Raw genomic sequence first — 12,531 nt, forward strand, 5'->3', positions numbered from 1 at the left:
TTCATAATAGAGTGTGACTCCAGACATTCTATTAAATTAAATGGATTTGAAGAGAAATCAAATGTATAATTCAATGGGAAAATATATATTTAAAGATAATCCAAAAGATCTTATAATTTTATGAATAAGTAGCACCCACTCCAATATTCTTGCCTAGAGAATTCCACAGACAGAGGAGCCTGACCGGCTACAGTCCATAGGGCTGGAAAGAGTCAGACACAGATGAGGCAACTTATCACAGTACAACATAGCAGAAGTTTAGAGCCAATCAGTACATCCCATGATTTCCATTATAGAAAATTGGAAATAATATAAAAACTAACTTTAATTTTTAATTTGACAGTAAAATTTTTCTTAATTAATCTTTTATTATGAATAACTGTAGCATTTGTTAGGTTGGTGCAAAAGTACTTGGGTTTTCAGACCTTGAACTTTAAATCATTATAACTAGGCACAAACACATTTTTATTACTCAAAATAGAAACCATTACAATTAACACACTTTTGCCAACAAGAAATAAGTTTATTTATTCCTGTAGCATAAAAATCCATGCTTTGGGATTTGATGAACTCTTGGAAAAGAATTTCTGCATCCTGTTGGTTGTGGAAGCATTTTTCCCAGCAAAAAGTTGTCAAGATGCTTGAAGAAGTGGGAGTCATTTGGTGAGACACCAGGTGAATATGGCATGAGGCAAAACTTTGTAGCCCAATTCATTCAACTTTTGAAGTGTTGGTTGTGTGACATGTGGTCAGGCATTGTTGTGGATAAAAATTGGGCCCATTCTGTTGACCAATATAGCTGCAGGCTTTGCAGTTTTCAGTGAATCTCATAGATTTACTGAGCATACTTCTTAGATGTAATGGTTTCACCAGGATTCAGAAAGCCATAGTGGGTCAGACAGGCAGCAGACCACCAAATAGTGACCATGACCTTTTTGGGTGCAAGTTTGGCTTTGGGAAGTCTTTGGAGCGTCTTCTCAGTCCAGTCATTGAGCTGGTCATACCCAGTTGTTGTATAAAATCCACTTTTCATCCCACATCACAATCCTATTGAGAAATGATTTGTTGTTGCATAGAATAATTGACAATGAGAGTTCAGATGCCATTTTTTTGTTTGGTCAGCTCAGGAGGTACCCACTTATAGAGGTTTTTCACCTTTCCAATTTGCTTCAAATGCTGAATGACCATAGAATGGTTGACACTGAGTTCTTCAGCAACTTCCTGTCTAGTTGAAAAAGGATCAGTTTTGATGATGGCTCTCAATTAATCATAGTCACCTTCTGATGGCTGGCCACTACACTCCTCATCTTCAAGGCTCTCCTTTCCTTTGCCAAACTTCTTGAACCACAACTGCACTATATGTTCATTAGCAGTTCCTGAGCCAAATGTATTATTGAGGCTGCAAGTTGCCTCCATTCCTTTAGGACCCATTTTAAACTTGAATAAGAAAATCGCTCCAATTTGTTTTTTGTCTACATCATTTCCATAGACTAAAATAAATATAAAATAAACAGCAAGTATCAAGTCATTAGTAAAAAAAAAAAAAAACATGAAGCAAGAAGTGAGCATTAAAATAATGTGTAGTACAGTTCAGTTGAGTTCATTTGTACAGTCGTGTCTGACTCTTTGCAACCCCATGGACTGCAGCATGACAGGCCTCCCTGTCCACCACCAACTCCTGGAGTTTACTCAAACACATGTCCATTGAGTCAGTGATGCCATCCAACCATCTCACCCTCTGTGGACCCATTCTCCTCCTGCCTTCAATTTTTCCCAGCTTCAGGGTCTTTTCAAATGAGTTAATTCTTTGCATCAGGTGGCCAAAGTATTGGAGTTTCAGCTTCAACATCAGTCATTCCAATGAATATTCAGGACTGATTTCCTTTTGGATCTCCTTGCTGTCCAAGGGACTCTGAAGAGTCTTCTCCAACACCACAGTTCAAAAGCATCAATTCTTCACCACTCAGCTTTCTTTATAGTCCAACTCTCACATCCATACATGACTACTGGAAAAACCATAGCTTTGAATAGATGGACCTTTGTTAGAAAAATAATGTCTCTGCTTTTTAATATGCTGCCTAGGTTGGTCCTAACTTTTCTTCCAAGCAGTAAGTGTCTTTTAATTTCATGGCTGCAGTCACCATCTGCAGGGATTTTTGGATCCTCCCAAAAAATAAAGTCTGTCACTGTTTCCATTGTTTCCCCACCTTTTGCCATGAAGTGATGGGACTGGATGCCATGATCTTAGTTTTCTGAATGTTGAGTTTTAAGTCAATGTTTTTACTCTCCTTTTTCACTTTCATCAAGAAGCTCTTTAGTTCTTTTTCACATTCTGCCAAGAGGGTAGTGTCATCTGCATATCTGAGGTTATTGATATTTCTTTCGGCATTCTTGATTCCAGCTTGTGCTTCATCCAGCCCAGCGTTTCTCATGATGTACAATGCACATAAGTTAAATAGGCAGGGTGACAATATACAACCTTGAGATACTCCTTTCCAAACTTGGAACCAGTCTGTTGTTCCATGTCCAGTTCTAACTGTTGCTTCCTGACCTGCATACAGGTTTCTCAAGAAGCAGGTCAGGTGGTCTGGTATTCCCATCTCTTTCAGAATTTTCCACAGTTTGTGATACACATAGTCAAAGGCTTTGGCATAGTCAAGAAAGAGAAGTAGATGTTTTTCTGGAACTCTCTTGCTTTTTTGATGATCCAGCGGATATTGGCAATTCGATTTCTGGTTCCTCTGCCTTTTCTAAAGCCAGCTTGAACATCTGGAAGTTCATGGTTCATGTATTGCTGAAGGGATTTCTTTGGAAGTAATGATGCTAAAGCTGAAACTCCAGTACTTTGGCCACCTCATGCAAAGAGTTGACTCATTGGAAAAGACTCTGATGCTGGGAGGGATTGGGGGCAAGAGGAGAAGGGGACGACAGAGGATGAGATGGCTGGATGGCATCACTGACTCGATGGACATGAGTCTGAGTGAACTCCAGGAGTTGGTGATGGACAGGGAGGTCTGGCGTGCTGCGATTCATGGGGTCGCAAAGAGTCGGATATGACTGAGCGACTGATCTGATCTGAGCTTGGAGAATTATGAGCATTACATTGCTAGCGTGCGAGATGAATGCAATTGCACAGTAGTTTGAATATTCTTTGACTTTGTCTTTCTTTGGGATTGGAATGAAAACTGACCTTTTCCAGTCCTGTGGCCACTGTTGAGTTTTCCAGATTTGCTGGCATACTGAGTGCAGCACTTTCAAAGCATCATCTTTTAGGATTTGAAATAGCTCCACTGGAATTCCATCACCTCCACTAGATTTGTTCATACTGATGCTTCCTAAGGCCCACTTGACTTCGCATTCAAGATATTTGGCTCTAGGTGAGTGATCACATCATTGTGATTATCTGGGCTGTGAAGATCTTTTTTGTATAGTTCTTCTGTGTATTCTTGCCACCTCTTGATATCTTCTGCTTCTGTTAGATCCATACCATGTCTGTTCTTTATTGTGCCCATCTTTGCATGAAATGGTCCCTTGGTATCTCTAATTTTCTTAAAGAGATCTCTAGTTTTAACCATTCTATTTTTTCCCTCTATGTCTTTGCATTGATCACTGAGGAAGGCTTTCTTATCTCTCCTTTCTAGCCTTTGGAACTCTGCATTCAAATGGGTATATCTTTCCTTTTTTCCTTTACTTTTAGCTTCTCTTCTTTTCATAGCTATTTGTAAGACCTCCTCAGACAACCATTTTGCCTTTTTTACGTTTCTTTTTCTTGGAGATGGTCTTGATCCCTGCCTCCTGTACAATGTTGCAAACCTCCTCCCATAGTTCTTTAGGCACTCTGTCTATCAGGTATAATGCCTTCAATCTATTTCTCATTTCCAGTGTATAATCATGAGGGATTTGATTTAGGTCATACCTGAATGGATACCCCACGTCCAAGATAAGAGAAAACCAAGTAAGATGGTAGATGTTGCAAGAGGGCATCAGAGGGCAGACACACTGAAACCATAATCACAGAAAACTAGTCAATCTAATCACACTAGGACCACAGCCTTGTCTAACTCAATGAAATTAAGCCATGCCCTGTGGGGCAACCCAAGATGGGCAGGTCATGGTGGAGAGATCTGACAGAATGTGGTCCACTGGAGAAGGAATGGCAAACCACTTCAGTATTCTTGCCTTGAGAACCCCATGAACAGTATGAAAAGGCAAAATGATAGGATACTGAAATAGGAACTCCCCAGGTCAGAAGGTTCCCAATATGCTACCGGAGATCAGTGGAGAAATAACTCCAGAAAGAATGAAGGGATGGAGCCAAAGCAAAAACAATACCCAGCTGTGGATGTGACTGGAGATAGAAGCTAGGTGTGATGCTGTAAAGAGCAATATTGCATAGGAACCTGGAACGTTAGGTCCATGAATCAAGGCAAATTGGTAGTGGTCAAACAGGAGATGGCAAGAGTGAATGTCAACATTCTAGAATCAGCGAACTAAAATGGGCTGGAATGGGTGAATTTAACTCAGATGACCATTATATCTACTACTGCAGGCAGGAATCCCTTAGAAGAAATGGAGTAGCCATCATGGTCAACAAAAGAGTCTGAAATGCAGTACTTGGATGCAATCTCAAAAACGAGAGAATGATCTCTGTTCGTTTCCAAGGCAAACCATTCAATATCAGAGTAATCCAAGTCTATGCCCCAACCAGTAATGCTGAAGAAGCTGAAGTTGAATGGTTCTATGAAAACCTAAAAGACCTTTTAGAACTAATACCCCCAAAATATGTCCTTTTCATTACAGGGGACTGGAATGCAAAAGTAGGAAGTCAAGAAACACCTAGAGTAACTGGCAAATTTGGCCTTGGAATACGAAATGAAGCAGGGCAAAGACTAATAGAGTTTTGCAAGAAAATGCACTGGTCATAGCAAACACCCTCTTACAACAACACAAGAGAAGACTCTACATATGGACATCACCAGATGGTCAACACCGAAATCAGATTGATTATATTCTTTGCAGCCAAAGATGGAGAAGCTCTATACAGTCAGCAAAAACAAGACCAGGAGCTGACTGTGGCTCAGACCATGAACTGGTCTTAAGACTTAAATTGAAGAAAGTAGGGAAAACCACTAGACCATATGACCTAAATCAAATCCCTTTTGATTATACAGTGGAAGTGAGAAATAGATTTATGGGACTAGATCCGATGGATAGAGTGCCTGATGAACTATGGACGGAGGTTCATGACATTGTACAGGAGACAGGGATCAAGACCATCCGCATGGAAAAGAAATGCAATAAAGCAAAATGGCTGTCTGGAGAGGCCTTACAAATAGCTGTGAAAAGAAGAGAAGTGAAAAGCAAAGGAGAAAAGGAAAAATATAAGCATCTGAATGCAGAGTTCCAAAGAATAACAAGAAGAGATAAGAAAGCCTTCCTCAGCGATCAATGAAAAGAAATAGAGGAAAACAATTGAATGGGAAAGACTAGAGATCTCTTCAAGAAAATTAGAGATACCAAGGGAACATTTCATGCAAATATGGGCTCGATAAAGGACAGAAATGGTATGGACCCAACAGAAGCAGAAGATATTAAGAAGAGGTGGCAAGAATACAAAGAACTGTACAAAAAAGATCTTCATGACCAAGATAATCACGATGGTATAATCACTCACCTAGAGCCAGACATCCTGGAATGTGAAGTCAAGTGGGCCTTAGAAAGCATCACTACGAACAAAGGTAGTGGAGGTGATGGAATTCCATTTGAACTCTTTCAAATCCTGAAAAATGACGCTGTGAAAGTGCTGTACTCAATATGCCAGCAAATTTGGAAAACTCAGCAGTGGCTATGGGACTGGAAAAGGTCAGTTTTCATTCCAATCCCAAAGAAAGGCAATGCCAAAGAGTGCTCAAACTACCTCACAGTTGCACTCATCTCACACACTAGTAAAGTAATGCTCAAAATTCTCCAAGCCAGGCTTCAGCAATACATGAACCATGAACTTCCAGATGTTCAAGCTGGTTTTAGAAAAGGCAGAGGAACAAGAGATCAAATTGCCAACGTCCACTGGATCATGGAAAAAGCAAGAGAGTTCCAGAAAAACATCTATTTCTGCTTTATTGACTCTGCCAAAGCCTTTGACTGTGTGGGTCACAATAAACTGTGGAAAATTCTGAAAGAGATGGGTGTACCAGACCACCTGACCTGCTTCTTGAGAAACCTGTATACAGGTCAGGAAGCAACAGTTAGAACTGGACATGGAACAACAGACTGTTCCCAATAGCAAAAGGAGTTCGTCAAGGCTGTATATTGTCACCCTGCTTATTTAACTTCTATGCAGAGTACATCATGAGAAACGCTGGGCTGGAAGAAGCACAAGCTGAAATCAAGATTGCCGGGAAATATCAATAAACTCAGATATGCAGATGACACCACCCTTATGGCAGAAGGTGAAGAGGAACTAAAAAGCCTCTTGATGAGATTGAAAGAGGAGAGTGAAAAAGTTGGCTTAAAGCTCAACATTCAGAAAATGAAGATCATGGCATCTGGTTCCATCATTTCATAGGAAATAGATGGGGAAACAGTGGAAATAGTATCAAACTTTAGTTTTGGGGGCTCCAAAATCACTGCAGATGGTGACTGCAGCCATGAAATTAAAAGACACCTACTCCTTGGAAGAAAATTTATGACCAACCTAGATAGCATATTGAAAAGCAGAGACATTACTTTGCCAACAAAGGTTCATCTAGTCAAGGTTATGGTTTTTCCAGTGGTCAGGTAAGGATGCGAGAGTTGGACTGTGAAGAAGGCTGAGCACTGAAGAATTGATGCTTTTGAACTGTGGTGTTGGAGAAGACTCTTGAGAGTCCCTTGGACTGCAAGGAGATCCAACCAGTCCATTCTAAAGAAGATCATCCCTGGGTGTTCTTTGGAAAGAATGGTGCTAAAGCTGAAACTCTAGTACTTTGGCCACCTCATGCAAAGTGTTGACTCATTGGAAAAGACTCTGATGCTGAGAGGGATTGGGGGCAGGAGGAGAAGGGGAAGACAGAGGATGAGATGGGTGAATGACATCACTGACTCGATGGACATGAGTTTGCCTGAAGTCTGGGAGATGGTGTTGGACAAGGAGGCCTGGCATGCTGCAATTCATGGGATTGCAAAGAGTTGGACACGACTGAGTGCCTGATCTCATCTGATCTGATCTGATACCTGAATGGTCTAGTGGTTTTTCCCTACTTTCTTCAATATAAGTCTGAATTTTTCAATGAGGAGTTCATGATCTGAGCCACAGTCAGCTCCAGGTCTTGTTTTTGCTGACTGTATAGAGCTTCTCCATATTTGGATGCAAAGAATATAATCAATCTGATTTCTGTATTGCCCATCTGGTGATGTCCATGTGTAGAGTCTTCTCTTGTGTTGTTGGAAGAGTGTGTTTGCTATGACCAGTGCCTTTTCTTGACAAAACTGTGTTAGCCTTTGACCTGCTTCGTTTTGTACTCCAAGACCAAATTTGCCTGTTACTCCAAGTATATCTTACTTCCTACTTTTGCCTTCCAGTCCCCTGTAATGAAAAGGACATCTTTTTTGGGTGTTAGTCCTAGAAGGTCTTGTTCAGTTCAGTTCAGTTCAGTTGCTCAGTTGTGTCCAGCTCTTTACAACCCCATGAATTGCAACACGCTAGGCCTCCCTGTCCATCACCAACTCCCGGAGTTCACTCAAATTCATGTCCATCGAGTCAGTGATGCCTTCCAGCCATCTCATCCTCTGTCGTCCCCTTCTCCTCCTGCCCCCAATCCCTCCCAGCATCAGAGTCTTTTCAATGAGTCAACTCTTCTCATGAGGTGGCCAAAGTACTGGAGTTTCAGCTTTAGCATCATTCCTTCCAAAGAACACACAGGACTGCTCTCCTTTAGAATGGATTGGTTGGATCTCCTTGCATTTCAAGGGACTCTCAAGAGAAGGTTTTTTAGATCTTCATAGAACCATTCAGTGTCAGCTTCTTCAGCGTTACTGGTCCGGGCATAAACTTGAATTACAGTGATATTGAATGGTTTGCCCTGGAAACGAACAGAGATCATTCTGTCATTTTTGAGATCGCAACCAAGTACTGCATTTCCGACTCTCTTGTTGACTATGAAGACCACTCCATTTCTTCTAAGGAATTCTTGCTCACGGTAGTAGATATAATGGTCATCTGAGTTAAATTCACCCATTCCAGTCCATTTTAGTTCACTGGTTCTTAAACTGTCAGTGTTCACTCTTGCCATCTTCTATTTGACCACTTCCAATTTGCCTTGATTCGTGGTTATGTATTATACAACTGGACTTATTTAGGAATATATTTCTATGTCATATGGCAAAGTTCAACAATTCAAAAACTAAAATTATGTTTGCACCAAACTAATGTAAAGCTCTTATTCTCATCATATTTTATGAATCTTTTCCAGGTGTATGTATAGTTTTCTTTAAATTTCTAGTTCCAGAGTAGTAGCACTCATGCTACATCCCACCCCCATGTCTGTCAAACTTGGAAACAGTAGCATTATTATAAATATAATTAAGTAGATATCACACTGAAAGTAAGACAAAGGAAATATCAAGAAACTGAAATGAATCCTCCACAAAAGAGTAAAGTACAAGGGAATAGCACCTGTATTTCTTGACTACCATTAGAAAAAGACAACCTCTACAGGTAACTGACATCACCTGGTTCTGCTACAAAAAGGTGCAGTTCAAAATTTTCCGAAGACAATACAAAATGTGTTGCAATAAACTTAATCACCATATATTTAAGAAAATCCAGGTGTATGAAAGAAGAATAAATTAAACAAGTAGAATTTGCACTTGAAGAAACAGAATAGAATAATTAGACTCTGCCTTTACAATTAGTACATTTAATGTTTTAGAGAAGCAACATGAGGACTTATACTCTTGGAAATAAAATAAAGTGTATTAAACATCAAAAAGATGAATCTGCTAAACAGATCAAGTCAATGCATGTAATTTTTAAGATTAATTCTTATTAGTTTTAAAGGAAATATCACAGGAAATGGTGGTCACTGGGCTTCATTCTCTTTCTTTTTATCCTTCTTCTTCTAAATTCCAAGTGTCTTTTTGTTGTTTTGGTTTCCATTATTATTTTTGCCTGAAATTTAAATCCTTTTTATTCATTCATTAGAGAATTCCATAAATTCAGATGATTACCTTGTCTCTGAGAGCTACACAGATATTGGCCCTGTTACTCTGAATTCTGAATGCATAAATAAGCAAAGGCTAAATATAGCAAATTAGACTCAAATGCTTTAGGTTGAACATTCTACTTCCTATGACTACAATACAATTATCTAAATCTTTGATGTGAGCCTCAATTTTAGTAGTCATTAAAGTTCTCCATTTCTTATACTTTGCTTCTGCAGTCCCCTTAAGCAGGTAAGTTACGAGAAAACAGACTCCACTTCAGACTAATTCTCACCTATGGGCTTGGGAAATCTCTATTTTCCTAGCTCAACTGCCCTGCATGCCTTCTTCTGGATAGTATTAACTCATCTTGTGGAATCCATATTCAGTACAGACTTTGGTACCTGGTCCTCTGGATCCTCCATTCCTACTGCATCTCAATGCAAATGATATCTTCTTCAGTATCACTCATCCATTTAATCCTACTCTCATACCATCACCTGTAGGCCTAGCAGTTACCCCAACTCACTCCTTTCCAAAAAAGTATTCATTGACACTTCCCCTTTTCCAGCCCCTAATGTTTGCCTTTCCAGGCTATTCATTTAATCATTTCCACAAAAACTTTTTTTTCTTTGACCTTATTGGAAATTTAAACTCTGACTTCTCATTTTTGTAATTAGCCATCATTGCTTCCCTTCTTTACTTCCTTCTGTTTCATTTAGATTCGTTTAGATTGCATATTCCTCTATCTCGTTCATGCTCCTCCAAACCTGAAACTTTCCTACATCCTACAACAATTCCAACCATTCTCTGCATCTCCACCTGGGCAAATGAGCATTGCCAAAGGAATTTACACATCGAGATTGAAATGATACTATTGTTGATTTTTTTTCACCAATACAAACACTGCTTAAACTTCAAAGAGTAGTCTCCTATTCAGCTAATTGTCTTACATTCCACAATAACAATTTCAGATCTTTCTATTCCACCCAGACTTCCAGTCTCTTTTGCTTCACCACAATCAGCAGAGTTATAGAAATCTCTTACTTCCTATAGAAAATAAAAGTCAGAATTTTGGAACTCCTTCAACCTCCCACCACTAAACATAAATACCTCCCTGAATCCTCAGCCATCCTCCTTTTTCCCATGTTTAAAATAGAGGAAACATTTTTTCTCAAGAGCAGCCTAGAACTTTCATTTTCTTTATATTTCCTGATTCTTTAACCCACTCCAGTCCAATGTGTTGAATTGAAAGTGATAGAGACACCTGTGTAAAACTATGCTGCCTAAGGAAACCTGTGGGATCCCAATTCACTACTCTAATTTTTCAGCAGTATGAGCCTTTGCTGTATTATATTCTAACATCTCTTTACTACTCAGCCTTGTTGCTTGGCCCGTTTTTCCTTTAAGACCTAAGTATTTCCTTCTTCTTTCCTCAGTCTGCGTGCATGCTAAGTTGCTCCAGTCATGTCTGATTCTTTGTGACGCTATGGACTGTAGCCATACAGGCTCCTCTGTCCATAGGTTTCTCCATACAAGAATACTGGAATGGGTTGCCATCTCCTTCTCCAAGGGATCTTCAAGACCCAGGGATCAAACATGCATATCTTGCACCTCCTGTATTGGCAGGCAGATTCTTTACCACTTGCACCACCTAACTGCCTCATGTGACCTGGTATATGTCTAAGACTTCAATCAATATCCACAAAATGAACATTTCATATCTATATCCAGCCAAGACCTTTTTATGAGTTATAGATCCATACAATTATTTGCTTATTTGACATTTACGCTTAGATTTTTCAGAAACACTTCAAGTTTAATATGGTCAAAAGTGAACTCAAAGCTTCTTACTTTCCACATTCTCCTGTTACCTCCAAACAGGTCCTCAAGTCAGAACTGTAGAAGTCTTTATTGATACTGGTTCTTAAAAGAAAATTATCATGTCCAATCTGTTTTACTTCCCTTTTCACTGGAAGTCATAATGTCTCCCCATTTCCACTTTTCTCATGTATCTTCTGAATTATCTCAACAGCCTTTCAACTAGTCTACCTTCATTCACATATTTGTTCAATTAATGAGTTAATAATTGAAAGAATGAATGAGTTCCAATTATCTCTGTTGAAACAGTTTACTCCCTACCTAGAAATTAACTCCTATTCTATGATCTGGGACCAATTTATTTTTTTTTGGATGCTTAACAGATATTATCGCCTTCAGTCCTCCTTTTCCCGATACTATGTATCTCTTGGGACTCCTTCTGGATTGATTCATGAATTTCTCTCTCATAACTTCACACAGTATTACAGTATGAGACATAGGCATTGAAACCTCTATAGTACTAGGATGGGGGCATTCAGTACTTGTCCAGGTCCACCACTCTAAGCTTTAGGATATAGTCCATAGGGTCACAAAGAGTCAGTCTCTACTGAAGCAACTTAGCACACACGCATGCCTTCTTATTTCAGAGAAATGAGTTTCAACACCAAGATTAGAGAATAGGTCCAGTGGAAACTGTTCAAGCAAATAATATCCTCTACACAAGTGTCATTTTCTCATCACTTCCAGGGATTTTCTACATAGGTATATGGAACTGATAACTTACTTGTCTTTTCTAGGGAGTTAACTGATACTCTTGGCAGAACATGATTCTGCAATTTGGGGATGTGGGATTTGTGCATCTCTGACAATTTGGAATTTATAAAAAATCTTCTCCTTATCCATGCCTAGCTTTTATAACACTCTGATTTTTTTTCCATCGTGATTGGAGTATGCTGTTCTGAGGCAATTCTTGAAACAAGGGACCTGCTTACCCAGTCCTCCCCGTCTCTGACCAGTGGAGTCATCTCTGAGGCCCACTGTGGTGTTGTGTCTGTGACACCTGCTGGACATGTCGTCCACTAAACTCCTGGCAGGCTGCCTTTATATTCCACTGTCCTGCTTGAGTTGTCTGCCTTTATTTACTGCTGGAAGCTTGTTTCAGACATTTTTTCTGGACCTGGGGATGTTAGCACTATTCGTTTCATACTGAGCCTAGGTGCCAACATGAAGAGCCAATGCATTTTGCCTTTGTTTATTTCAATCTGATTAAAAAGATAGTACTTGCCCAATACAGAAAACTGTAAGATCTAGAAAAGCACTCAATCATAAGTCACACAACATGAATGTACACATAAACTCACAGTCACTTGTTAAAGGACTAGCATTGTATTGAAGTCAAAATATTAAAATCTTGAATTTAGAGAAGATTTTTGAATCACCTGGAGCTTTGCTATGCTTTGAATATACTGACAAGCAGTCTGACACATCTTTATTATAGCTGTATATTGATCAAATGAATACTATGGAAGT

At 39.4% G+C, this 12,531-nt stretch overlaps 1 pseudogene; it reads right to left on the reverse strand.

Annotated features, from left to right (window-relative positions):
• Positions 1-468: 468 nt before the first annotated feature.
• LOC147370732 (histone-lysine N-methyltransferase SETMAR-like) lies at positions 469-12,026 on the reverse strand (annotated as a pseudogene).
• Between the last annotated feature and the right edge of the window lie 505 nt (positions 12,027-12,531).

The sequence above is a fragment of the Bos grunniens genome, chromosome 6, assembly GCF_055505025.1.
Source record: "Bos grunniens cultivar Pamir isolate PY7600 chromosome 6, Bosgru_T2T1.0, whole genome shotgun sequence".
NCBI lineage: Eukaryota > Metazoa > Chordata > Mammalia > Artiodactyla > Bovidae > Bos > Bos grunniens.